Raw genomic sequence first — 26,132 nt, forward strand, 5'->3', positions numbered from 1 at the left:
ACAATTATCCCTGTATTAGAAGAGTTATTAAAAAAAAAAAAATCACACGGAACGAGGAGACCCACTGACTCTTTAAAGTACCTGAAACACATATAAGCTCATTTTCCTTGAGAAATGACAATACAAAAAGATAAAACAACAGAGAAGACAGTTTTGATTTTCCTCATTTTAAAATGCTTGCGCAGAAAAAGCATTACTCCGAAGCTTCTTCTGGCTGTATAGACACTTGCAATCGTGTACTGTATCAAAAGCTGAGTGCTCTAGAAACACCAAGAATACTCTTCTATGATTATACAAGAGAAATCTGGCCAGATACAAAATTAATCACCTAGATGTCATGTTATTAAATAGCAGTGATCCCATGAACATCATAAGCCTACGTAACAAAACAAGCTCTTTATCTAACTCCCTAAAATAAAGAAAAGGGAGGGGAAACGTTTGCCAAAGATATGACAAACAAGTAGATTTTTCTTTGTTATTTTGCTAAAATGGTGTCATTGACACAGAAAACAAACAGAAAACCTTAAAATATGCCAAATAGCATCCATGTAGGATAACTTTGCATTGTGTAGCACTTTTAGAGACAAAATTCCAGCATAAGGCTGTCAAAATAATAGCTCCAAAGAGCCCATTTGCATTTTCTTAGCAGCTAATGAATTGCCATGGAAAATGGCAGTAGACAAGCTTACGGGAAGCATCTTTAAGTCTGTCTTCCTCCTTCTAAAGTATAATCTCAAATGCTACACTTTTAGCAGTGAAACGCTCCCTGTTGGCGCAAAGAAAGACTGAGAGAATCCGAATGTATCTTTGAGAAACTCCATAAAAGTGATATTCATTTTTCATTTACAGAGGGAAGAGGAAAGGAAAAAGCAAGCTGTTGTTCAACTAAAAAGATACCAAAAGACAGGAAAATACACATAACAGCCTTAACCTGCATTTCATAATATCTATTATAGGTGTTGAAGGAAAGCTACAAGGGACAGAAAGGAGTATTTACTATGATTTCTGATGTGCCTTTCAATAGTTTGTCTGAGACAGCAAGCCTGACAAAACCTAACTCACGTAGTGCCTGGATTATAGTTGCCCGGCACTCAAGAGCCTCTATACAACAAAATAACATTCTGATTAACTCTTAAAAAAGCTTTTTTAAAGGTACAGATCTTTGCAGCACTCTTTTGACTTCTGGCAAACAGAAGACAGTAAGAACATTTGAAACAAATGAATTACGAGGCAGACTTCATTTACTTTCTATCCAAATAGTATAGCACTGTTTTGTCCGAACTGGAAAATGGAGACTGACACTGTATTCATTGAAATATAGGGTATAAAGATTGACTGCTTTCTGGATTGTGACATGCAGTCTGGGTCTCCAGATTGCTTAGTCCTAGGCATTTTGATAAAACCATTCCAAAAGAGTGACAGTGAAACCAAGGTAGCGATGCTGTCACTGAGCTGATGAAGCATAACTGATTAAAAGTTTAGCTAGCTGGCAGAATGTCAGGCACATGAGTGGGGGGACTAAGAAAAGGCTTATGCAAAGTAGATGATCTAGGATACCAACTAGCTTGACTAGCACAGAAACAGCCTATTAGCCCTTCACTAGCACTTAGAAGGGGTCACTAAACAGAAAATTGGAGGAAATAACTTGAAAACTCTACTTCTTCAGAGTCTTCACTTTGGTTACAATAGTACAGAGTGTAACTTGCCCCTCCATTAGTTTCTATCATGCAATCCTCCAAAACTCCCAAGATAAACTTTCCCATAACTGCTCAGGAGAAAAAAAATTAACAAAAGAACAAGTGTTTTACTATCCATGACTTTATTTCACAGCTACCATTGCCCACTCCTTTCTTAATAATACATAACGGACAAGATTCCCATAGTACGGAATGATTAAGTTACTAACAAAAATAGAGACACTCTGTCTGAATTGTGGAACACAGGAGAGTGTCCCAGCACTTGGGCCTAGGTAAATACCTCTGCTACATCCTTATTATACAACAGAACAAAATCCATGCGGACAACATTCCTTTCCCCTGAGAAACAAACTCGGGTGCATTGCCTACAAGGGGGCAACAGCATGTTCTGACCAGGTCCCTAATCTGGACGTAAAGAGTAAAAGAGTAGGACTACGGGAAAGCTATGATGCAAGATTATTCAGTCGAGCATGGTATCATCAGCTGACAAGCCGTGCTTCAGTCAACCTCCATTCCCTTCCTCCTTCTCATGGACAAAGCAGAGAGGCTGCACAGAGAGCTACATCTAAAGGTATGTAGGGACATCCAGGTGAGACAAAGGAAGAGGTACTGATATAAAAAGACAACTTCATGGCATCCCACTGCTATGTCAGCCCAGTTTTGTAATTACGTTTAGCATCATTTTGATTACACGGTGCCAACTGCTGGGATTCAGTGAGCTTTTGTTTTCCCTTATCTGCTTTCACATAAAACTTCAAATTTCTAGCGACCGCAAGCATCAGTCTCTAATGGCACAGGCATCTCTCTCTTCAGCTGTCAAAAAAAGATGTAATCAACTGAGAATATGTGCTTCACTGCTTCCATTCTATTATTTAAGAGTGATAAATATGGATCAACATTTGGTTCCACTGTTTTTCTGAGTGAGATCCTTATGATTCTTATACTATTTTCCACCAAACAATTCTTTTGGAAAGAACAGAAACCTGAAGTTACTCACCTACACTTGAACTTTCAAAACTGCTTAATATCTGATCTTCAGCCACAGTTCAGTGGGCAGGAATTTAAGCAGTTTAGGTGTAATATAGTGCATATTTTCTCCTCTCCTCCCAACAATATTTATAGAAAACTACTTTGCTTCCAGGCTGATATTTATCCTACACCCAACAGGCCTGTATTTCTGGAGAAAGGACCCTATGCTTAAATCTTCCAGTGAAAGAGTTCTCTGGAGGCTAGCATAAAATATTTGGACATTTTAAACTCCTATATATTCAAATGTATCCTTTAGCAGCAGTCGTTCTTGATAACTTCTTGAATTTGCCATCTTGCTGCTTTTAAATGAGGTCCTATTTCTCTGAAAGTCCCCTATAAACTGAAAACTATGATTGGGAATACATTTTCCTCACTGCTTGCTTTTTCAGGCAAGCTCATCTACAGAACTAACTCTATTAATTGCAGTCCTCATTTTGCCTGAGACTAAACCAGGCCTCTTTGCTTCATTCTTTGGGATTCACTTCCAGAAATCTGTTTTAGCCAGCAACTGAATTACTGACTATTAGCATAACATAAGCATATGCATAACAGTGAGTTCCAACTGGCTTAGATGCTCCTAAACTGCCTAATTCTTTCACTCGTCTTCAAATTTCCGATAAGTCACTTATCTGCACTTCGGTGCTCTTCCACAAAATTGAAATAATTATGTAAGCCTTATTTTTGGTATGAGTTGTATGTGCAGAGGAAGCTTAAAGTGAAGTGCTCACAGGTAGACAGGGTTGCAAAGATCATTTTAATAATGCTTCTGAGCAAGTTCTATTGTAGAACAACTTCAGTGGATAATTTTCACAAAAATATGCATGTGGAACAACCCACACAAGACAAAGTATGCCCCAAGGAATAAGAAGAATCATTATCCTCTCCTTGCTCCTTTCTGGGATGCACAGGTATGTTAGAACAGATGTACTCAACCATCTAGCCCTCAGTAATCTCCATTAGGGGTCATCAGCAGATACCTAACAAAAAGTAAAAGCAGGGCAAGCATTCATCCCCTATTACTCTCCCAGGCTCCAGCTATTTTCAGGGGAGTTCCTGAGCCTCATCTAGTGCTTACTAGCACTAATGAATTGCTCTTCTGAGTAATTGTCTAGGCTCCCTTTGAATTCATGCAAGGCCAAGCTGGAAAGGATATACCTCCCCACTCTGAAGTGATTCTAAATGCACTGTGCTAGCACATGTCCTGCTTTAGTGGACCATTCTGAGTTGTTCCACTTAACAGCCAACATTTTTATACGCCTGCCCATAGTGCTCTAGAGAAAAAATAAAGCCACAACTATCCAGTGCTGATCCCAAAACACAGAAATAAATCTCTCATGTCTTTCAATAACGCCCTAGATAAATCTGAGGTAAATTATTAGAAACTCACTACTATTACTAGGAAAGAAAGCTTGACATAAAATTAATATACAAAGAACAAGCAGCAGAAACACATCACAGTATTAAAGATAAATATTGGAAATAAACATATACACACAAGTGATAGATTGTTCCAAAATATTATTTATGAATAATATTTTATACCATTCTCTAATTGTTCTTACTAACATCATCCGCTGCTTGCCAAAGCATTCATACCAAACGTTTTTGGAGGCCAAATTCTGCCAGAAAGTTCTGTCACTACTAATGGAAGTTTGTGTATGTGATAAAGGTTTCACATAAGGCTTTGAACTACCTGAAGAAAGATAAGGGTGCTGGTACACTTAAGGTACTTGAACTTAGTCTAACCAAGGACAGATGAAGTCTGTTGGACCTGCAGAATCCAGTCACAGAATCACAGAATCACAGAATGGCCAAGGTTGGAAGGGACCTCTGGAGATCATCTAGTCCAAACCCTCTGCTCAAGCAGGGTCCTCTAGAGCACTTTGCACAGGATCCTGTCGAGATAGCTTCTGAATATCTCCAGCAAAGCAGACCCCACAACCTCTTTGGGCAACCTGTGCCAGTGCTCTGTCACCCTCACAGCGAAGAAGTTTAGCCTCATGTTCGGACAGAACTTCCTATGTTTCAGTTTGTGCCTGTTGCCTCTTGCCCTATCACCAGGCACCACTGTCCGGCCCATCCTCTTGACACAGAACCCCACTCGACCTTCTCTTCTCCAGGCTGAACAGGCCCAACTCTCGCAGCTTTTCTTCAGAGGAGAGATGATCCAGTCCCTTCATCACCTTCGTAGCCCTCCGCTGGACTCTGTCCAGGAGTGCCATGTCTCTCTTGTACTGGGGAGCCCAGAACTGGGCACAGTACTCCAGGTGAGGCCTCACCAGGGCTGAGGAGAGGGGCAGGATCACCTCCCTCCACCTGCTGCCAACACTCTGCCTCATGCACCCCAGGAGACCATTGGCCTTCTTGGCCACAAGGGCACACTGCTGGCTCATGGTTAACTTGTTGTCCACCGGGACTCCCAGGTCCTTCTCTGCAGAGCTACTTTCCAGCAGGTCAGCCCACAGCCTGTACTGCTGCACGGGGTTATTCCTGCCTAGGTGCAGGACCTTGCACTTGCCTTTGTTGAATTTCATGAGGTTCCTCTCTGCCCAGCTCTCCAGCCTGTCCAGGTCCCTCTGAATGGCAGCACAGCCTTCTGGTGTGTCAGCCACTCCCCCCAGTTTAGTATCATCAGTAAACCTGCTGAGGGTGCACTCCGTCCCTTCATCCAGGGCACTTATTCATAAGTCGAACAATACTGAACACAGTACTGACCCCTGGGAGGCACCGCTAGCTACAGGACTCCAGCTAGGCTCTGTGCCACTAATGCGCCACAGTCATGTTTGTATGGCTAACTTCTCAACCTTTGTTAAATTCATTTGGTAGATAGCATGAATTTATCGAAAATGCTCTGGCTTCTTATTAAGGTTCTTACTGAAACTCAGTAAGTCTTCAAAAAAGGTTTTCCATTGAATATTGCTATTTATATACTGTCAGTTTGATACATGAACTCTCTTTCCAGTGAGAGAATGATTTACAAAAATGCTCTCTGAACCATCATACTACATCTTGAACTCTTTCTTGGATATAAAACTCAAAAGAAAAACCAAGCTTCATTTACTCATTTACATTTCATGTAAGGACTATTTTCATGCAAATATTAGGAAAAACAAGCTATTTTATTCAGTCAAACACAGAATTCAGGAAATAAAACCTAAGAGGAAAAAAAAACCTTCCTGTAGCACAAAGTATAATAACATATAATAAAATAAAATATTCAAGCTGTCCAGCTCAGAAGTTCTTAACATGTCAGCTAAGATGAAGGATCCTAGAGAGTTGCAATTCAATTAAAAATATCTTCTAGGAGATTTGCAATACAGGGTGAAACAGTGATGCCTGAAGAGGCCACGAGTGAACACAGGGAAAATAGGTTCTGATTAAAAAAGAAAAAGAAAAAATAGATTTGCAGTTCTCGAAAAAATTCTAAACTACAACTCATTTATGCTTGGTAACAATCTAAATTAACAAGAGGAGAGACAGAAATAAAACGAACAACAAAAACATACAAGACTTAAAACATAAGATTATAGACAACAGTCAAATCAAGAACTGAACAGAATATGCTTGGGTTTGTTTTCAATTTACAGTCTGCAACATGAGTTAAAAAAATCTGTATGTCTTTTCCTTGTATTTCCCTTATTTAGTATCTTATTTTAGTTGTTGACGTTTATACTTCATTGGCTGGGTTTACCGAGACACAGTTCTCCATCACTTTGTTATAACATGATGCGAGCCCCTGGCTGTGGTGCGACAGGAACTTGAGCAAAGTGCATCACACATGGAAATAAGCTATGGGGTATCTGTATCACCTTGCCCAACTTCTTTCAGATAATCCCCTTTATAACCTTGTCAGATTCCACCTTCAGGCTGTTTTTTGCCCCAACTATTGCACTTTGGCAGCTACTTCAGAATGGTTTTATGAATGCTCACTTTCACGGTCAGAAACGAGTTAATCAGAAATACTTTGGCAAAGCAGAGCCCTACTGGAAACAGCCATCAGTTGAATCCAAACGGATTTAATAAGTCATCTTGGATTCAACTTTTAAAGAACTAGCAGCAGAGCTAAAGAGGAATCTTGCCTGATTTCCCTTCAATAGGTTGCTGGAAGCCTGGAGTACCAACATCCCCAACTTTTCGGTAGCTAACCCTGAGTGGGGACCTTGGACATCACTGCTATGTGAATGCTATCAGTGCCAGACATCCAGAAGCTTTTTTTTAATTTCCTTGATTATTGGCTTATGGAGGCCTGGCACGTCTGGGGGCCCGACGTACGTCCTGGCTGCACAGTCTGAACTGCTCAGGGCCCCGCTAGCCAGGCCAAGGAGTTTCACCGCATGTTGGTGCCGTTTCTCGGCATAAAGCTAAACACTGCCACGTAGCCCATCTGCCAAGCTTGCAAATGTTGAAAGGGGGATATCCTGCTTTGCCTCATTTGCCCCTGCTTTTCGCACTCTGTCTCCTACCCCAGTAATGTAACATCACCTCCTCTCTTGCACCAGCTCTGGCTCTTAAAGGTCTCATTACTGAAGTGACTCAAATCACTAACCCAGTAGAGAACTGTTGCGTTTGGGGTTTTTTCGTTTTGGCTGTCAGGTTTTTTAGGGGGGGGAGAGGGAGTTAGCTAACCACTACCTTAGTGAATTGAACTGATCCTGTATTGAGGGTGACAAGAGCCATAATCACCGCAAGGGGAAGAAGGAGGTGCAGAGAGCTGAGGCATGAGTGGGCGTCCACCCCTCTTCTGGGTGAGCAAACCCTTACATTGAACACCCAGCAACGTCCTAGCTCTATGCTCTCTATGCTTTATTTTGAAAGCTCTTTTGCCTTCCTCATGTTCATTCCCGAGTAAGTATTTTTAAGGAATGAAGAAAATATAAAAGAACTACAACTCCAAGAAAGATCTTCATCATTACTGAAATGATACTCCTCCTACCCCTAACAAAACTTTGCCAATTTCAAGGACCTTTTGATAAAAAAAAAGCAGCTTGTATTTCATAGTTGCAGTACTAGCAATATAATAATAAATGTAATTGTATAACAAAAACAGAAATGTTGACTGGAAAATATTAATCAGGTCTAAAACATAATGAGCATAGTTTTTAACCATCAAAACTGTTCCTGCCTACTCCATTATGATATAAAATATCATTTTCTTTTGCACAGGGTGGCCACAGTTGTTTGGGAAAGCCAGTTTCTAACACAGGCATTGAAAAATGTAATACATGAAGATTCTAACATGAATCATGCACTTAATGTAATATTCTCATTCATTTTTAAATAGGCCCAAACTAGAATATCAATCCAGGACTACTGAATGCTTTCATAAGTCTAGACTCTGATCTATCTAGACTCAGGCATACAAACAAATTCAAAAGTTTTAACTCATTTCTGTCTCTACTATTTCAGAGTCCACCTTCTGCTGTCCCCTAAAAGAGACCTTCAGAAGCCTCACTGGAGAGACTACGAACCACATAACCACAGGACTGGGACTTTACTCACATCTACTTAGGACCTTCTACCTAATTCATTACTTTATGCTAATATTGGGATTTAATATCCTGTCTTTAAATTTAAATTACTGCATTAATATTATGTTTTGTATTATTACACGCTCCCTAAATCCAGAATACATTCGTATCTTGTACACCGCACAAACATAGTAGAACTAGCAAAAACAAAAGAGAGATACAGATTGTCAGAAGTATGCAGCAACTACAATGTTTGGATAGAATAAAATAGTATAAGACTTCTAATTTGAGAAAAATGCTGTAAATATGGAAAGACTAGTGAATAGGGACAGATTCTTCCTTGTTTATTACAATACAAAAACCAAGCAGTGCCATGGATTATTAGGCAGGAAGTTTACAATAAAATCATATTTTTTTCATGGCACATAATTAAAGTGTCAGGTAATTGTCGGTAAATCCTATTACCATAGGATTTTATAGAGGGTAAAAGTAAATAGGATTAAAAAATATGTCTCTCAATGGCTTTTAGGTATCCATATATTATGATCTGGATGTAGACCTAGAAAAGAAAAAGAATCACTGTACACAGGTCCTGTTTTTTATATTCTCCTTTTAAATACCTGCGTCTGACCATTGATGGAGATAGAATCAGTGTCTAGTCGGTCTTACGTGGAATTCGACATGACAGTTCTTACATGTGGACATACACACAAATTCTATTGGATATATATATTTAACTGTTCTGATAAACATTAAAGTATCTTTAATATTGATGTTTTCTTCTCACAAAATATTCATGGATGTGTAAAATATGAGTAAACATAGGCCAATAAAAAGCTAAGAAATGTACAGTGCACCTGAAAAATCAAATAATATGAGGCTACCCAACTATTCACTCTAATCTAATCCCCTTTTCAATTCCAAAATAATTTGATAAAATTATATTTATTTCAAAAAGATTTAATGAATTTTCAGAACTGCCATCAACTGAAATTCTCACCTCAATAAAGATGACAAACTCAAGGAATATATTATTTGCAATTTAAGTGCCATGCTGAGTGCCTACTTTAGGAACAAATGTTTATCATGCTTCTCAGAATAGGACGATTTTCCGGAGTGAGGTACTTTGAATTCTTTGAGTCAGGGTGACCATTTTCTGAAGTAAATGTGTGGCGCATTTAACCACGTTTGCTTCCAAAAATCAGTTATTTCTACCAGACAGAAACTAGAAAATCAGACTAATAGCATCCCATCCCCCCCCCCCAAAAAAAAAGGAATGAAAGAAATTTCATTTAAGAAATTCCAATGTTGGTATAACTGAAGCAAGAACTTATTGAGAGGTTTAAGAGAGAAAGAAAAAGAAGCAGGTCAGAGTACCTGACTTGCATGACATTTTATACTGTAATTCTAAGAATTTAAGGCTCTTGTTTGATGAAGAAATTAGATTCACCCACTTTGTGATTAGGATCATGCTATGCTAAATTACAGTGTAAGGATCTGGCCACCCTGTAGGCGCTGAAACTTATGACTTGCAAATTTCATATTGACTTCCAGGACTAGAGGAGCAGGCCTTAACAATGGAAACAAAACATTTTCACAAATTCTTCGCTGTCCCTCCCCCAATAACAGCGCTATGGTGTCCCAATATGAAGTCAATAATGGATATCAAAGTCAGGAAACTTATAAGAGATAAAGAATAACGAACATACGGATTTCAAAAATGTTCTTTTTTGAGCCTAAATCATTGACCGTAAATATGTTTACATCTCCTCCTTCAGAAAGATAGGGGATAGATAAAGAAAGGATATTTGCTTGTCTGTAGTTAACATTTATAAAATAGTATTGGCTCCTTTTAAGATTTTATGTTTTGCAGATAATTTATATAATAAAAAGATATAAAATAAATTTCTAACACACCCTAATTATTTTCTCAAAGCTTATATGAACCTGTACAGCTCACCTAATGGCTCTAGGGCAATGCAGTTGATTCTTTCATTTCAGTGCTTTTGTCTAGCTCCTCAGATGCGTACACCACTGTCTAAAAGGAAGCAGCCGTTCTTTATTACCTTTAAAGTATCAGCGCGGAAAGTAAAGATAACAAATTACTAGGAAGTTGAAAAACAGCATGGATACCATCTGCACTAGGACAATCTGTGCTTGGAAAATGTGGGATTTGATCTGTTGGTTTCTTTTCCTGGAATGCTGGGGCATGGTCAGCTTCTCCCCTGGCTTCAAGTGATTTAAGGGACTGCTGCTTTCCCAGATCTTCGTTGCTAAACACTCTGCCAACCTAACTACTGGGTTTGCTGCCCTCTAATCCAAGCTTGTCAAAGTGAGGCTGTTTTAAAAAGTCTTTGAGAAAAAGTTACTGAACTAATCTAGACCATCTTGACAGAGCTCAGCAAACACCTGGCTATGTGCCTGTCAGCTGGCATTTTGGCAGTGTCCCCTGGTTGCTGTAGGACGTTACTAGGAAAGTAACGTCTCAAACTGCATAAACTGTATTAGCACATGTAGCTGAGCAAGATAAAGCTCTGCAAGATAAAAATCCACCTCCAGAACACACAAGCAAAGAGATTTTATGCAGGTGAAAGGCAAAAAGAGGAACCGTGGCGAAGGGCTGGAGTGAAGCTCATGTGCAGCAGAAACTTCAGGCTGTGAGCTGGATTAGCTGCCAGCCACCATCTGCTTTCACTGCCAAGCGCACATACGCAGCGGACGCTTCAGGCTGCGCACAGCCTGTGTTCACCAGGGTCAGGGAGACCGAGACCTGGAGCAATGAGCTGCTGAGCTTCCTTTGGCCACAGGCTTGGAGAACTTGTTTTGTGGTAAAGTCTATTTGGCATGAGGGGACAAAGCCAGGATCAAGAGACGCAGACATAAATGACAGTAAGTCAGTCTCACATCTTCAAAATATCAGTCTTCCCCTTCCAAAATCACACATAGGACACAATAGGAGCTCCTCCTTCTCCCAGATAAGACATGCATATGGCTATGATATCTGAGTATAATTGGAAGGAAACTTTGATGAAAAATACTCATGGTAATACCTGCATGAGCTTCAGTTATACTTTTTCAATCCTTACTGAAAACAGTGGTTTGCTGTTTTTAAGAATCTCTCCTCCCAGTTTGTTAACTGGTACTGAGGTCATAGATCACTGTGATGTACTAACTATGCTTAGTTGTTTCAGGATGGGAACATCAGTGTGCAAAAGCGGAATGCTCCTAAGTGACAATTTGCTTAAGTTCTCAGTTTTCCTTCATATGAACATTTCGTGGTTTCAGTTTCGTTCATAATGCACGCCTTTGAGCTTCTTGTATTTTGTCATTTTAAACACATTTAAAAAAAATCACATAGATATAGAAAGAAACATGAAGAATGTAAAGAAACGTCCCCTTTCAAATCAGGAATGAGAGTTCCAATTTTTTACAGCAACAATAATTTGTTGGTCAATATAAGACACAGGAAAGTTATAAAAGCATCACATTGTGCAAATATTCATTGAAACAACGAAAAAAAAAAAGCACGCCATTAGTCTTTCTGTAATGAGATAACACTGGCATTTTGGCATAAGTAATGCGGTAAGTGAATAGTGTCACCATCAAAATTATCTCTGTTTGCACATGGTTGAAAGGTGGTAGACAAAGTTACAAAAAAAAGAACACTAAGCAATGAGATTATATACTGGATACTAGAGATTTTATTCTTTCACTATGTATGTAACCCAAGTAAATTGTTAATATCCAGAAATGGGTCCCAAAAGAGCAAGTAAAATGAAAATTGTGAGGGATAGAATTACAAGTTTACGTCCCACAAGTAAAACTGGTATTTATTTAGGTTTTTTAAAATATATTTATTGTCTTTCATAAAAACTTAGAAGTAAAAACCAGGTCTCAATAGACTCACAATGACTACACTGGGAAAATATGCAGATATTACCTACTACTATAATGTTGGAACAGATCTTATGCTGTGTTTGCAAGAGGAATATATAAAGGAGGCAGTAATAAGGAAAGTGCCCTAGTGATACAAAGAAAACAATCACAACTAGTCTCAACAGTCTGCTGCTTTTTAAGTGAGAGAAGAGGAAGAAAGGTTAGTTCTTGATTGAACTCTGCATCTACGGATGTTTGCAAACATGGTTTGAAAAAGATAATCCTTAGTTTGTGACAGCTCTCAGATGCCTGGGTCATTCACACCCCAAAGTTCTGTCTGCTGTACAGACAAGCTTTGGTGACATCAGATTTCACCTTTGTTGAAGAAAGTTATGTTATACAGTGTAAGGACATAGCTACAGTCCTCATCCTAAAGGTTCAAGTAGCCTCTTGGAGATCCGGAGTTCCAATCAGCAAGCAACTTTAGTTTCAAAATACTAAGATGGTTGCAGAAGTCTAGCGGAACTAGGGAGGGGGTAGATGCTGGTCTGAGACATTTGCAATACCTTTTCTGAATGAAGGCACGCACTTCAGCCTTGCCTACTAGGTCCCATTTCTGTAGATATGTCTTCCACATCAAAGAATACACCACGGATGCAAATGCTGTAAAAGCTTTTCTTTTGCTCACTTAAAACATCTATGTATTTAATTTCAACCAACTGTTCTCATGAACATGAATCACAAACTGATTTTTATCAATAATATTACTGATAATAATCAGTAATATTATTAAATCTTATTACTGAAATAAGATTTAAACAAGTTAATGACAGTGTCATCATCACATAGGGCAAAGGACCTTTTTTTAGCTTTTGTGCTGCACCCGCTCAAGTCCAGGCTGTCAGCTGACTGCAAAAAATGATCTGCTAAACAACAGTACTTAAGTAGCTCCACAGCTGAAGGACTTCACTACTGCTCACTCTGTATTTCCCTCCAGGGAAGGATGATAGCCATTAACTAAGAATTTATTTAAACCCCAATACTCTCATAGAAACGATTTTAAAAGACATCTCATGGTCAACAGCGTGAATTGCTATACAGCAATTCGTTAGAAGAAAGAGGTATCTGCCTTTCATGCTTAACAGGAAAAAAAAAATCATCAATTTTTATCTTTTAAGCAGTTTTAGATTGGTCAAAGACCTAGAATTTTCTGGTATGAACATGTGATTAAAATAAGTTTAAAAAAATCACTATAATCTGTCATGTAGCTTACAATATGTGCACGATTTTAGCCTTTCATATTGCCTTTGGCTGCATTTTACTTTGCATTTGGAAATCCTACAAACAGACTCAGTTATTTCAGCTGATGGCGTCTCATTAAATTACAGCAATTCAGCAACTCAGATGACGTGCCTAAACAATTTCTATGAGGTAAGTACGTTCTTCTTTGTCTAGCTTGCTCCCCATGAACTTGTCCAGGAATAGAAGGTTTAATATAATGAGATAGTTATATGGGCTACAACCTGTGAATCTAAGGTGAGTTTCTTCAGTGTTTGAAATATGCCATGTTTTTAAGAGAAAGAACAATGTTTTTTCTAAAGAAGGCAATGGCTATTTTAGTCAAGAGTGATAGCAGTTGTATAAGACTTGTTTTCACAAGCCAGTAAAAAGTATGAGTGAGGCTGATAAATTTCAGGCTGAGATAGCCTAAAGGATGTTCAGAACATCAAACATGGGAACATAGGCAAATTCTTGAGAAGGCTTTCAAAATGCCTGTAACAAACATTAGTCCTCTGCAGTGACTGGAAAGTTCTGAATTTACACAGCCTCTCTCATCTGCTGCTGAAGCAGGTTTGCACCATAGGAAGCATCTAGAACTGGGCTTGGCAGTTTCTTAGGAAGTCAAAAGGATTTCTTTGTCATGTCATACTATCCGGTTACACATTTTCAGGACTTTTAGAAGACTTATCAGCAGCATTTAAGTTTTAATCCTTCTATCCATCCAAACAAGTTTATCAGAAAACCCAGGTGGTAACTATGAGTGAATATCAAAAAAGTCCTAATACTTTAGATTGCTGAAATATGTTTGTCTTCAGCACTGGCAATAAGAGGTGCTATTTAGGGAGAGAACATGAGCCAGGCCTCTCCCCCAGTTTATTTCCCTAAGACTCTCCCACATTGACAGTCACAGAATTAGGGATGGTAAAGTGTATTTTTGGCTATTATTTCCTTTAGTATCTGTCTATGGGCCCACGAACCATGAATTCATCTTTTTTTTAAACCTCCTGAGAGTAGCTGCATTCACAACCTCTTACAGCAAAAGAATTCCAAACTTTTAATTCTGCTAAAAAGTTTTTTTATCTGTTCGAAGCCAATCTCCTTCAAATTCTGAGTATCTCCTAATGCTAGTACAGCAGGATTTGGTGAGTAACAGCTCCACCCTTATGATTTTAAAATTTCACTTTTATTTCCCTTCAGACTTCTCTTTTCCAAAAGAAACACTTCCTGCCATCTCAGTCCTCAAAGGAAGCAACTTCATCTCCCTTCATCATTTTAGTGGCCCCTCTCTGTTCCCTTGCTTCCTCCTTGAGGTGTGGAAACCAGACCTGCACACAGCTCTCAAGATTTGGGCATGCAAAAGATGTATTCAGCAGCAAAATACAGAGCAGATGATACTTTCTGTCTTGTTCTCAGTACCCTTCCTGATGACGTCCAACATTTTGACAGCTTTTTTGGCTGCTGTAACATATTAAGTTGATGATTTCAGGGAACTGTTGATGATGACTCCAGGACCTCCACCAGTGCAGCCTTGTCAATATTCACGTTGAATGCTCACAGGATGACATGCGTGAGATACTTTAGCAGATTTTTTTGTGATACTTTTTGTTTGCAATAGTCTATAAGAGTGATAAAAGGGATTGGAATCTGTTTGCTTTGGGTCTAGTTTCTCTTGTCAGATGAATTAATTCAAATGAAAATATGGTACCTGAAGAATTTTCTTATATTTAATGTTGGCAAAGAAGACACTGCAGTGCCACTTGCCTTCATGTTCTGTCTAGAACTGTAATACAGCATTCAGGTACCCCGAAAAATCAAGTATTCCAAAAACAGACTAGACTCAACCAGGCAGGTCTTGGTGATGCAGACTTAACGGTCTTTAATAGGTCTTTTATTATCTGACATCAATTTTCTGCATATCTTCCTCTTTTAATTACAGAGCACAACTTGTGTGTGTGTGTGTGTGTGTGTGTGTGTGTGTGTGTGTACTATTTGTAGATACTGAAGAATTTCAGAATTGTAAAATTGTTTTCAGTGTTTCCTTTTTAAACATAAATTATTTAGTTTTAACCATTTCATTTTAAAAGCTGCATATTCTGATTGTTTGTCACATTGGCTAAGTATTAATTTTAGATCATTTTAAAATATCAGCTTCACTAGGATTATGTTCCCCTTCATCCCTTACTATATTTAGTGTTACTTCCTTTCTTGCTATTAATCCTTTTTCTTCATTAGGGACAGGATTCCAATAAAGTTTCATTCCTTCTGATTGATAGTGTTAAAAAGTGATTTTTTGAAAGGTCAGTTGTAGAGGTATGAAAACTTTTGACAATCCAATCGCTTTATGACAAACTGAACACTTCTGAAAATCTGATTCTAGGTATTTATATAGCATGTATTACCAACGCATCCAATCGTTTAACTTTACAGAGTGGTTATCCTTACAAGGAGAGTTGGGCCCTAGTTCCAGCAAATACCAAAGGATTAGCTACCCTTGCCTGAGGTTTATCAAATAGTATATAGACATTCTAAAAGTCATCAAAAAACTAAGCTGAATTAAGAAAGGTGGACTGTGGAAGAAGGTTAAGATGCTAAGATGCATTGGCTATAGAAAGAAAGCTGACAATGAGGAGTAGGAGATAATTTTATGTTGAAAAAGAGCAGAATAGAAACCTGTAGGTAATACAGATAGGTCTTCTGCAGAAGAATCAAGGTTAGCAGAAAGTATTGACTGGTTTTGCACAGCCATGAGAAAGAAAAGCTTTCAGCCTTGAGAAAAGAGTCTAGGTATGGTGCCATGTCTTGAGCTCAGAGGGCAGGCTGCCAGGCTATACTTCTAAACTTCCACAGATTTCTCCTGATTGCATCTCTGTGAAAGTCAGGAGTATTAATTCTCTTGTTATAAGAAGGCACACTCTTACTGTCCTCAGGGTTAGAGGAAAGGCTGCAGGGAAATGTGATTAGTATCTTTTTTTTTTTTAATTCAGTTCTGATTTAAGTTTCCAATTAAACTAGGTCTCCCAGGATGTAGGATCTGGGGGGTTTGGTGTGGAGTTTCTTTAGTGGAAGGAGAGGGAAGATGGAGGAAGAATTAAAAAATTCTAAGTTCTGTGTTCTACTAAGCAACGTTCAGCTTCAAAACGAGATTGTCCACCTTCTTTACCTATAAATACCTATCCTTGATTTTTCATAATATCTAGAGATAATTTCTGCAGAGGAAAATGAACTCAACCTCCCTAACAAAACAAAAAAAAGTAAAGGAGAATAAAAGAAAAGAATGCACAGAATAACATATGTAGAGAATAAGATAATATTCTTCTTCACCAATAAAAAGAATCTTAAAATGCAACTTTATTGCTTTTATATCTCCAGATTACTGAAGAGTACTGATGAATTACTTCAATGAGTGATTATCTCTGCAGCTGCCTTGCTATGGTCTTGTCACTTCCTCAGAGAGGCATACATCCCAGATACACTAACCAATTTGCACAGTAGGTGCTTCAGCTGTCTCAGTTTCTGATCTACCATTCTAAATATCTTTCACAATAGATACAGTAACTTCTTTCCTTCATCCCTAACTTAAATAACAAGGCCAGGGAGCAAAGTGGTGGGAAGAATGCTGACAGAATTTGGAAAGTTTCTGTAGTTTTAAAAGCAGCAGCAACAATAGTTCCATTAATAATCTTTATGACATGATTGTGGCCTTTCAAATCCTATTTCAGCCTACAATGAATGGACTATATTACCCAAGTGTATCTGAAAGAATTACAGCATAGTTGAAGCGAATTTTAACGCTCAAAGTAGCCATAACTTTCTGTTCCAGCAGTCAAGTACATATGGCAATGAACATCTATGGACATCTAAGTCAACCTAAGATCTAATTGCAATACCACATGCTACAGTGAAACAGTCAATGTCAGAAATTCTCTGTAAAATTTTATCTCCAGAGTTCTATAGCTCACTTAAAACATTTATATTTGGATAAAACTTCATGCAGAAGTTGTAAGCTCAGAAGTTACAGTAGAGAGAAAGAAGCCAGAAGATCCCTGGGTAGAGGAAAATAACGCAAGCAATTCTTCTCAATACCACGAAGACTGTAGTAGGCAGAATCTGATTAGGTAGTTATCTAATCCACTTAAAATCAAATACTGATTTACTCATGATTACACACCTCTGTAAGACATATATACATATTCTGTGGGGAAAACCTCTTCTCATCCATGGCCTACACTACAAGCAATGAACTGTTGTTCTATTGGATAAAATAATTTTCAGCTGGCACAGCTATGTTCACAGCCATAGTACAGAGATAGCCTTTGTAAATATTAAAATATATATGTGATATATATGACATTCTCACTCTCTTCAGAAAGAATTTTGTTCAAATATAAACACTTAACTTGCATGGAAGTCTTCAAGACTTGTATGATTGTTATAAGCAAGAGAGAGATTAAACTAAACAGTGGTATTGAACATAGGAGGGTTTCAAAAGCAAGGGCAACACTTCCTAGCCCTTTAAAATGAGCACTGAAATCTGCTATAGTTAACAGAAATAGTAAAGGGAAAGTCTAATTAGCCTGTAATTAAATAAGTTGAAATTCATACAGGATCAGAGTCAAGGTTCCTGTTTTTGTAAAATGTGCTCTGGAATTTCTTTAATGACAAGTAATCTAGATCACACTCCCCATGTCATTCTAAGAAAACACACAATCCTCTAACTAAATTCAGTGAGAGCCAGGAGGGCTTGGAGTACAACTCTGACAGAGAACAAATACTAGTTTCCGGCCTGCTAAACCACTCTTTAGTACTCTTCCACCTAGATCATGATCTTGGAAAAGGTAGTTCCTGGATCCTATGCTCACCTATCTTGAACTGCAGTAAAGGAAACTGTGGCATTCCCACTGATTTAAAGGCTCCAGGACCAGGGTCCAAATGTTTACGTAAAAGTGGACCAGAATTAAACCCTCAGCTTCACTACTAACTATTGTAATTTATGCATTGCAAAAGCATAAACTGATGCCCTTAAAAGTCATGAAATTTGTTTTTAAGTTTTTTAAGCCAAATAAGCAAGGTTATCGCAACACTGTATTTGGGAGCCAATTTATTCATTGGCCAAAAGGGTTTTTGAGCCTTTTGGGACCATCCCTCCAGCTTTGTACTACATGAAGTTCCCTGCTAGAGTGGAAAAAAAAAATCTAGTTAATCAGTAAATTCCACAAATATCTGTACTTGATAAGAAAATCAGCTCTCCTTTGGGAATTTACCCACTCCAAATGCTGCTAACGCAGTTCAATGTTTGAACTATCAGTTGATGAGCTGACAGTCTTCAGGTCACCTTATTCTTAAAAAGAAGGCCAGAAAGCAGCTGCAACAAATTCGCAGAGGTCTTCTGGTCTCAGCAACTAAGGAACTAGGACTGCAGGATGCAACAGGAAGTGCCATGGACCATATGTACCATCAAACAGTGTTAAAATTATGATCCAGTTACAAGATTAGTAATTCTGTACTTCAATTCTCTTTGCATTAAATATACAATAGTGCCTCTTCCAGTTTAAGGTTTGTTTCTCTTTCCTGGAAACATATCAAAACTGCGTAGGTGATCATGCGTTTAGTTCAGCCAACCAAGTGGCTATTGTGTGATCCAAAGCTATTTATCCAAGTAATTACTGGCTTTCTTCAACCTTTCCCCATCTTTTCTGTAGATGAACTCTGGGGAAGCGTCCATCTCTTATTGGATATTTGTATCAGGACATCGTAATGCTGTCTGGCATTTTTAAGCTCCACCATTACACAGGTGAAGAAAATCACCAGTGTGAAACAAGCTGATGCATTACATCTGCCCAAGTCTGAAAAACAGCAAGTGCACGGCTTCATCCACCAGAGACAGGTAGGAGTGTGAACAGAGAGAAAGTTATCTACATTTACCAGAACTGCAGCTTATGTATCCCATCACTGCATTCCTTTACACTGCAGTGTGCAGGGAGGCCTGTTATGAGACACCATTCCTCTCCACTCACAAGCCAGGTCTAGACTGCCCGGGAGGGAGCAAACTTGCTGCTCCTTCTGTGCTCTTATTTCCTCCCACTTAACCCATCAGATTAGTTGCTCTTCTGACTTATTCTTTTTATAGTAAAAAGATAATGATACAGCAGAAACATCCAACCAATATATTTAAGCAGGAGATACTGGCACAGAAGCTTTTGGAATACGGTTAAATCAATTAATTAAATCAACTCCTAATGCAGCCCTTCAAGAAACCGAGACAGTAACTGCAGACAGCACAGCTTGTCTGAAAAGCTTCTGAAAATATGGTGTTCAAACAGATGCACAGAAGAATGGTGGAGGAAACCAGCTGTCTCAAAGAGAACTGAAGCTAGGCCATAGGAACCACTGGCAACTTTACAAGAAAGAGTGGCAGCTGGCACCCAGTGTTGCAATAAGGGTCTTACCAAACAAATGGCTACATGATCCTGAAACCTACAGGGAAGGAGCAAAAGCAACTTCTTTGCTCAAGAAGGAGGAGTCAGATGTCCCAGAAGGGCTGGAAAGAGACTGCCACCAACTCCAAAAGGAATATACGAAGGCCGTTATTGATTAAGGACTCTCCCAAGAGGATTAAGGGATGCCAAAAAATCATGTTCCCTAGTTGAACGAAAAAAAGAAAAAAACCACACAGGTAGTTTCTCAGCTTGCCCCAGACTCCCTCTGACTTCTGCCCTCTGTCACTTACCACACTGGACAGCCCTAACCAGACCAGGAATGACTAACTGGCTCTGAGAAAAAGAACAATGGATACTGGGGCGCTGATACAGTTCTCATCTGTGGCTCCATTCTGCATTTAGAATTAAAACTTAAACAGCCCACCCCCTAACACCTTCCTGTCTTTTGATTCCACAGAGCTGCTCTTGACATATTGTAATAGTAAAAAATTAGTTGGGAATCTGACAGAAGAAGATAATTTGTACAAAAATAAGAGATGAATTCATGATTCTAAGAAAGGAAGATGTGAAAAGAAGAAAAAGGATAATTGACTTCAGAACTTAAGAGGCAGCAAGGCAGTGTCTCATGGGAAGCTAACCTAAAGGATATTGAAGCACGAGAGAAATGGCAGTTATTATAAGAGACTATACATCAAATGCACAGAAACAGACTATCAGATTGAAAAAGACACAAAAAAGGAAGAGAGATAGAAGAGAGAGCTTAGTAAGAGACCTGTGACCCAAAACTCAAGAAGAAATAGTAAAAAAAAGGCACATGAAGACAGAAAATAGAGCACATAACTAAGTCACTAAGGGTAAACCCAAAGTGACAGCATACTTTTGTAATTCTGAAAGTCAACAGGCTGAAATCAAATGCTGAGATGGGTTGTTTTTTTTTCAAAAAAAAAAAATTCTCCTTGTCAGATTCAGTGTTTACCTCCCTTCTCCACACATACACTCATAAAAACTGCACACACACGTACACAGAAAGCAAGCACTGAAAATACAAAAATCCGTGAAAATAAAAGGCAATTACTAACACATAAGCAAGGACTTTCAGAGAATATGAAGCTGCATTATGCACAGACCAATTTTTTTACTAGCATGCAAGATCATTATCTATCTAATGAAGTTTTAACACTTTAAAAATATTCCAATTTATTCAGTTACACTTTTTAGAGGAGATACTGCTTGATAATGCTCTGCTTGTAGTGAACATGCTCCCACCCTTTACCCCTGGACAGGGGTGAGCAGCAGGTGCTGTGGAAAGGGGATGCAAAGGGAGACAGGCACTCCCTGCTGTTCACAGGGATGCCCTGGCTGGCACACAAACACTATGGAGAAAGGTGAAGCTCATCTCAGATGCAGAGCGTGGATAAGAGGAGAGACTGGGACAAGAAGACACTACAGCTAAGTTTTGTATAAGAGAGCGCTAATAGAAATTTGCTCAGTTGTTTCCACACAGTTATGATTTTTATCTCTGGGAGTTTTAGCAAAAGGATTGGTCCGAAGGCAAGCTACACATAGCAGGGGACCGCACACCTGGAATAATTCCAGAGAGGAGCTCATCTCCGGGGCAGCATGTTGTGTAGCCCCCACTGCTTATCTAGAGTGGATGCTTCTGTGCATCTTCTCGTAACTTGCATCCTTTCATTTTGGTATACGTTATGATGCTGAGGTACAGCTAAGTTCTGCAGTGCAAAAATGGAAACTGCCAGGAAGGGGGGACTAACGCTACCGATTAAGCATAAAGCACCCTTCTCTTTAGACAGCGCTTGTTATGTGTTACAACAGTGGATACACACTGCTGCCCATAACGGACTACTGCCATCATTTGCTTCAGAGGGCAGGAAGAGGGGGGTAAACTAGTCTGATGTACTTTCCTCCCCACATACTCAGTGATGGGGACGGAAAGCCATCTTGGAGGAAGACAGGCCAGCTAGCATAATTTATTTCATTTTACAGGGGCTAAAAGACTGAAATAGGCAGGGAGGGAAAGGAAACACCCTGAAGCTGAAGCAATAAACACAGCTGAGAAAAGAAACCCACCTCATCTGAGACGTCCTAAAGAGATGCTTCTTCCCTCCCTGCCCCAAAAGCAGGGTTTTTTTAAGCAATATTTGCATCACCAAGCATTCTGACTTTAAAAACTGCTTCTGAGTATTTCAAAAGTGAACCACTGTCTGTAGTGACATAATGGTTGTGCAGTTTTATACACACCGGGCCACTCACCAAGCTCTGCTGATAGCTCAGAGGCACTATGTCAAACTGACACCACCTGGAACAGAACAGATTTCCCTCTGCTTTCAAACCAGGAACAAATATTCTGCACGACTGCCATAATGAATACCAAAACCAAGTAGGTTCCAGCAGTAGGTGGAAAACTGAGCCCTTCCCAAAAGCACCTCTCCTCAAAGACAATTTTTCCACTTATTTGAGTTGCACGGCTGAGCTCATTGAGGCTTGGCCGGCGCTCAGGGCAGCCCTGGCAGGAGCACAACGGTGGGGCTGGGCCACACACTTTGCCTCTGCTTCGTGCTTCCTCCAGGAGAGGATTATCCCTGCAACGCTTTATCTTCCTGCACATTGAGTCGTGTGGACCAGCATGGCTTCTGAGCCATGTTTTCACGGATTTCCCACCCCTCCCAGATTGCTTGCCCCCCCCTCAGCCAGGACGGGTGAGAAAAGCGCACTCGCCTCTCCGCAGCCGCTCTCCCTGCTTGCTGCAGGCACCGGGGACATGCTGGCGGCAGCGTGTGGCCGGTGTCGCATTGTGTACGACTGAAATGGCCAGTGACAAATGAAGAAACGCCTATCGGGCGCACACGGTCCACCATGCAAACTAGCTTCTGGCTTACGTTATTTCTTTTTGCATCTGTTTAACCTTCACTTATCTAGGTTTACTCAATTAATTTGAGGATTATGTTCATATTTAAAAACATCGCAAATGAACAGTCTCTAGAGCCGCAGCTGCTTGCTGTCACATGAACTGAGTTTAGGAACATCATTTAGTCAGAGCTCTCGCCGGAAAACTCAGGAAAGTGTCTAATTGAACGCTTCAAAGATGTGACTGTGTCACAGAAGAACTTCACTTCTGTCTTCAACACCCCAAATCACAAGAAGCTTTCAGTGAGAGCGATTGTGCAGCCAACATGTGCACGGCGCTTATCTTTGCCTTATCACTCCTCCTCAGTGTAAAACGCATTGGTCAGCAACTTCTTTGCCAGCAATCTGGCAAATGTTGCTCTCTAGAATCTAAGCCAAAAGGGTAAAGGCAAACAAATACTGGTTTCTGTTCTGTAAATAAACTGAGCTATACAACTCTGTGACTCAAACTTAAAAAAAAAAAAAAAAAGCAGTAGAACAGGAATACTTTAGTCAAATTACAGTCTTCATTTTACTGACTGTACTGAATAAGACCATTCTCACATGTTAAGGATTAAAATAAAATTGAACTTAATGCTGTTTAATTTAGTGCTATAATCATGCACATTTCTCTTCAGGAATTTTAAAATAAAAACTGCATGGACATAATATCCTAATATCACAGAGGAAACTGCAGATGAAACACAGATGCACATGTATAGTGTCAGATTTGTAAGCTACAAATTAACATTAAATTTGGAGTAAATCAACAGTAAAAGATCTATAGCACTGAACCTGGCAGAAGCACACCTCCTGCCCAAAACTATCGGACAACCTGAAAAAAAAAAAAGTTCTAAAAATAGATTTCATTATGTCTTACACAAACAAGTATCAATGTGGAACATTTATAACTTGCATACAAGAAATTGCCCTTCTAATCTTCTGCAACTGGACTTTTCTGAAGACTAAACTCCTTATCATTATTTGATGGTCCACCTGGATTGAGACAAATCAGTGAAACAGAAATCCTAAACAAAAACATGCCCCATATACATTTCATTTTCCTTAAGTAACAGAAATATACTGCTGGTGGCAAATTTTCTTACAAACATTCCTTTCACAGGATGTTTTAAATAACTGGAAAAAAGATTTTCTTACTGAGACATTTCAAATACAAAGATCACAAAATAGTGCAATGAAGTATGATCAGTATTTGTACAACCAATTTATAAACACAGACAGCTGCCTTTGTTATATCAATGTGCTACATACTTCAAAATGCACACCATTTCTGGGAATTTGTGTAGATTATCACTAATACTTCACATTCAGACATAAAGAACAAGTTTAATCCTGATGCATTTGAAAACATGCTTTCAAATACAACTTCTACAATATTAGCATCCAGCTGATAACAGAACTCATACATGAGTTACTTTATTTTACCTAGATTTTATATCACTATGAATTATCTTTATTTAAAAATAATATATATTTTTTCTTTACAATAACATGTCTAGCTATATTCATTATGCACGGATACATTTCTTAAATGCTTTCTATGTGCTGAAATACAGAAATAGCATCAGTTGAAGAATACATAGTTTATGTTGGGAAAAAAAAAATTACCTCCACTGCTACTTATAGGAATTCATTGGTTTTTTTTTTAAATGTTCTAATAAAATATTGAAAGTGTAGAAAGAAATAGATATTCCTACCAGAAATTTTATCTTGACAAATTTGGCTCCCACATATTCCTCTGTTCAACTGAATCAATTTCACACTTACTCACCTCCCTGTCTCTGTGATGTGGTTTATTCATTGGTTTGATATTGCCATAGCAACTCCGCAACATGGTAACATGTTAGCCAAGCAATGCTGTTCACCTCCTAGTATATGGTGAATAGCTCTCTGGTAGATACAGCCTAATATTGTAACGTATATTGATTTCTGCTTCCTGCTATTAACCTACTATTTCAACACCCCCATTTCTAACTTTGTACTTAATAATCTTACATCATGACCTTCGTAGTAGTTAAGCTGTAGTGATTTTAGCTCAATTATAAAAATCAGCTACTACCTCTGATTCAGAACCAGAATACATTCTGAATATCAGTTTCAACTAATGTGTTTGGATGGTTTTGACTAGCGGGGGGGGGGGGGGGGGGGGGAGGACAATACAGCACTGTTCCCTTCCCCAAAATTCAGGGCCTCTCCAGCGATTTTGCATTTTTGCCCATGCAAACAAACATGGGCGGATTGAAGACCAGGCTGTGACTAGCACGGGAGTGCATACATGCACAATTTAAGCAGCTTTCTCATCTGGCTATATGGCCTGAAGGGAGCACAGCATCTAATCCCTGCACGCTGGCTCCACAAACCAGGCAGCAAACCGGCTGGTCTGTCGTAGCGAAGAAGGATTGTGCTTTGTCCCCTGACAAGGGGCGCAGCGATGGCTGAGCTGGTCCTCTGGCAGAGGGAGATGCTCAGGCAGGACTGTGTTTCCACAATCTCCCCACTAACAGTGGGCCTTTGCATCGCTCTGAATTACAAACTGGAGGCAGTTTGTTCCCGCAAAGAAAATAACGTGTTAGTACAAAAGCAGGGCTGCAGCAAGCACTAGCGGTTTTAAAGCTACAAAGCCTTGCGACTCAATAATATGCAAATCAGGGCATCCCCAAACACAAATTTGGATCATAGTAGGAAGACTAGGCAATCATCCAGGGCAATAGTAGGAGTGGGAGTTGAAACCGTCTCATTGACTGAGTCTTTATCTTCACAAGCTGGCAACTCTCTCACAACTGTGCTTACTCACAGAGGAAACATCCTTATGTTTGAACTCGGTTGTACCACAGCTTGACCTAACTCATTTTTAAGAAAAGCAGTTTATTTGCCCTCAGATACTCTTGGACAAGCCCCATAAAACACAGAGGATCTGACCACACGTCATACTGAAAAGCAGAATGGTGACCAGTGATACCACAGGACTAAACACATATGCTGTAACATACCAGGACGCCTCCTTCCTACCTACCTAATAACGTTGCAGCTCTTTCACTCTACACTCCATAATGATCCTACAATAGCTGTTTCCCCCGAGACACCAACATTTTTTTTGGTACTGAAAAAGTAAAACAATGAATTTATGTGGTCTGCACATGCTACTAGGAAATCATGACTTCCTTTGCTTATGGACTGCTCTTTTAAAACAGTGTGAATAGTTAAGCGATTGCTCTTTCCTTCTAGCAAAAGTTGTGATGCCTCTAAACTCCTTGGCAATTTGCATTAACTGTTTCACTGAACACATCCTGTTTTCCCTGTCATAAATTGGGAGCTCCAAAAGGAGTTAAATAAAAAATTACATTATTTCTAATCTGAGAGTCTGTTTTGTCTGAGTCAATTTAAAGTGACCTTTGCTGGAACCCTTACAGTAAGTACAC

The 26,132-nt window shown here is 39.2% G+C and overlaps 1 protein-coding gene across 5 annotated transcripts in view; it reads right to left on the minus strand.

Annotated features, from left to right (window-relative positions):
- The window catches only part of MYO16 (myosin XVI), a 407,211-nt gene that overhangs the window by 352,079 nt on the left and 29,000 nt on the right, over positions 1-26,132 (minus strand). The gene's annotated exons all lie outside the window — the stretch shown is intronic.

This window comes from Struthio camelus, chromosome 1 (assembly GCF_040807025.1).
Source record: "Struthio camelus isolate bStrCam1 chromosome 1, bStrCam1.hap1, whole genome shotgun sequence".
NCBI lineage: Eukaryota > Metazoa > Chordata > Aves > Struthioniformes > Struthionidae > Struthio > Struthio camelus.